This window comes from Ranitomeya imitator, chromosome 4, assembly GCF_032444005.1.
Source record: "Ranitomeya imitator isolate aRanImi1 chromosome 4, aRanImi1.pri, whole genome shotgun sequence".
Taxonomy (NCBI): Eukaryota; Metazoa; Chordata; class Amphibia; order Anura; family Dendrobatidae; genus Ranitomeya; species Ranitomeya imitator.
The window spans coordinates 207,736,358-207,740,468 of record NC_091285.1 but is presented as its reverse complement, the minus strand read 5'-3'; positions in this window follow the sequence as shown (position 1 = coordinate 207,740,468).

The following is a 4,111-nucleotide window of genomic DNA, read 5'->3' as shown; positions in this document are numbered from 1 at the left end:
ATGGGCAAGAATTTCAGTCTCTCGATGTACAAAACTGATAGCAACATACCCCAAGCGACTTGCATCTGTAATTGCAGCAAAAGGTGGCGCAGCAAAGTATTAAGTTAAAGGGTCCAAACAATAAATAGTAATAATAATAATGGGGCCCCATTTTTCAGTTTTGAATTTCCTCAAAAATGTAAAATAACCAATAAATTTCATTCAACTTCACAATTGTGTTCCACTTGTTGTTGATTCTTCACCAAAAATTTAGATTTGGTATCTTTATGTTTGAAGCATGACATGTTGGAAAAGGTTGAAAAGTTCCAGGGGGCCGAATACTTTCACAAGGCACTGTACCCCAGCAACAACACCATCAGATGCCGAGCACCGGAATAGGAAGCAAAACACTCTGACTTCCTCTGGCCGAATATGCTTGACCTCCCCGTTAGACATGCTTGCCCTGGTGTCTCCATAGTTGCACCAATCCTAAAGGAGTTAGTATCAAATTCTGCAGGCAGATCCCCCACTCTCCTAAGGCAGTTCCTAAAACAGGCTGGAAATGATAATGGGTAAAAAGGGAACTGTCAACATGAGCTAAAAAAATTTCCCATTTCAGACGGATGGCTAATTAGGCAGAGACAATGCAAAAGGGCCAAACTAGACCATCCACCTGTCCCAAAGGAACCCAGACCGAACTGGTCAGCTTTAATAATAATAATAATAGTAATAATAATAATAATAATAATAATCTTTATTTATATAGTGCCAGCATATTACGCAGCGCTTTACAGTTTAACAGTTCCAAACACAACGGTCATAAGTAGCAACATTAACAATACAATAATTAAAGCAACATAAGACGACCCTGCTCGTGAGAGCTTACAATCTACAATGAGGTGGGGGAGATACAAAGCACAGGTGTGTATTTACAATGGTGTATTTACAATGATGGTCCAGCCATCTTCAGGGAGTGGGGGATAGATGGAAGTAGTGAATTGGACTACACACAAACATAAAATGACTTTGATTAGGGAACGTGATGGGCCGCTCTGAACAAATGTGTTTTGAGGGAGCGCCTAAAACAATGCAAATTGTGAATGGTACTAATATCTTGGGGTAGAGCATTCCAGAGGATTGGTGCAGCACGGGAGAAGTCTTGGAGTCGGGAGTAGGAGGTATGGATTAGTGCAGAGGTTAGTAGAAAGTCATTTGCAGAGCGCAGAGGTCGGTTAGGCCGATAGACAGAAATGAGGGAGGAGATGTAAGGGGGCTAATACGAATATGGATTAAACCATTTTCAGCTAGGATGTCCCCCTTCAATAAACCCCCTTACATTGTTTTGGACGGAGAAACCAATTCGCTAACCCATAATGTACTAAAGAAAGCTAAGCAAAAGCTGTTCTGATTAGGACGGACTCAAAAGAGCCTGAACAAATTATTTCAGTCACATAAATCAATCAACCCAACAAACTATAAGACACGGGACAACTACATTCTTTCCTGACAAACTTTTTTTCTAACCCTTAAGGGATTGATGGATGATGAACATTTTGTCATGTTTGAAACAATTTATAGATGTAAGGGTATGTGCACACGTATAATGGTCCTCTGCGGATTTTTGGCCGGCGGAATTGATAAATCTGCAGGGCAAAAACGCTACGTTTTTGCTGCAGATTTATCGCGGATTTATCGCGTTTTTTCTGCGGATTTCACTGCGGTTTTACACCTGCGGTTTTCTATTGGAGCAGGTGTAAAGCCGCTGCGGAATCCGCAGAAAGAATTGACATGCTGCGGAATGTAAACCACTGTGTTTCCACGTGTTTTTTTCGGCAGCATGGGCACAGCCTTTTCTGTTTCCCATAGGTTTAAATTGTAATGTAAACTCATGGGAAACTGCTGCGGATCCGAAGCAAAATCCGCAGCGTGTGCACATAGCCTAAATCAAAACTTAAACCTGCTAATTTTTTTCTGGACCACGGAGTGGGATACCCCTTTTGATCCGAGGTGGAGAAAATAACGAATGATGCTGCCTAATAATTCAGTATTATCCAAAAACTAAAATCTTTCTCCAGCTAGCTCATGTCACTCTCTCCATACTTTACCATAGCTTTTCCAAGTGGACGGAGCCACTGATGAGCGAACCAACAACATTATGCATTCATTTGAATGTCCCACAGCTGTGGGGGGCATGTTATTCCCTCCTCGGAAGACTGTCATGAGGCTACGAAACTCCTGTCAACTAAAATGTGAAAGGGCATCAGCACATTTTTATTTCCTGGTACATGATGACCACGGAACCATATATTAAACTACAAACAACGAAGAAACAAATGTCTAAGCAAAGCCAGCCTTGTAAGAGAAGATGAGGTGGTATTATTAATGGTGTGAACAACACCCAAATTGTCATTCCAAAAACATGCCTTTCTGTTCTTTAGCTTGGGGCCCCAAAGCTCGACTGACACTATCATCAGAAATAATTCCCATTCATTGGGCCACTTGGTGGTGCACCACTCAGAACTGCGGATAGCCCCAAAATCCTCCAATTCAAAGCATCAGTGAACAGTGACAATTCATTTGGTACATCCGCTGCCTGACAGCAAGTAAGGCTGTTATACTCACCCAGAAAGAACTGCCACACCTCAAGGTTGCTCTTGTGACACTAGGCCGCGAGGCAGAAGAGTCAGATGTTCAGGGGTCAACGCCAAGAGAGTGCGTAGATAACCAAGGGAAAAGACAAAGGCATAAGTCAGGTTACAGTCCAGGGTCAATAACAAGAGATAGCAAATCAAAAGAACAATACAAAGAGATAGTTAGTACACAGTCCAAAGGGTCAGGCAGCAAAAGATCAGAACTCAGAGCAACAGAATCAGGCTAACACCAAAAAGCACAGACTACATCTGGCAGGGATCAGGGGCAGACAGCTCCCTTTAGTAGCTGTGCAATCACCAGAACACTGAACACCTGCAGAAAATCCCGCACGTCCCAGTAACAGATTGGACAGCAGAGCTGTCAATCAAGGCACAGACAGCTCAGCAAGACAGTTTCCATAGAACAGCATGTATGCTGGCAGACCATCCAGACTAGCAGAGCAAATTTGCACAGAATGAAGACACTTTTTATGACATATGGGGCCCCACTAAACAATATCCTTTTGCCACCAATCAATTACAGGATTATGAACATGCAGTCAAGGAAATCCCAACACCAACCCAGCACGGAAATTATCCAAGACATAACAGGATATGGACTCAGAGTGGAGTGTTCCCACTCTTAGTGTGAATTTCACCATTGCCAGCTGGACAAAGTTCTGGAGTAACGGTATTTTGTCAATAGCAACAATCTGAATATGTCTTTCCAACCTAACTGTCCCTAATCCTAATTTAAGAACCAATCAATAAAGTTCACTGCAGACACACAGTCAATGAAAGCAAGTGCAATCATAGTTCCACGTTCAACAGAACTATATCTGAGGAGTAAAAGGTACGTGGAAGCCTGGGCGACCTCTTTGAATATCACCCAGGCTTAGACACGTCCCGTCGGCTTGTTTGATTGAGGGTGAATCGAGCAGTCCTTGAGATAATGTCCAGCGTGACCACAGTGGAAGCAGAGTCCCAGATCATGCCAACGTCTCCTCTTCGTGGCCTGAGAGCTGGCTCTTCCAACGTCTATTTGTACTGTCTCAGGTAAGGAAACCGACTCGGGAAGAATGACTGAAACACCTTGTCGCTCATCACTTCTTCCCCAAATTCTACGATCTATACGAATGGCCTGAGTCATGGCCTACCCCAAAGAACAGACTGGAGAATGCAAAGCCAGAGCGTCCTCCAGAGCATCAGTAAGGCCAGGGCGAAACTGACACCTGAGAGCAGCATTGTTCCATAGAACCTCAGATGACAATGGCCAGAACTCTGAACTATAATCCTCAGCGGTGCGACCCCTCTGCGTCAGGTTCATGATCTTAGTCTCTGCGACCTGGACCCTATCAGGTTCGCCATAAATCATAACTAAAACGTCAAATAAGGTGTCAACAGAAGAACATTCTGGGGCTAGTGGGGACAAAGAGAATGCCCAAGTTTGAGGACCCCCACACAATAGGGATATAATTATACCCACTCATCCCCAGAACACA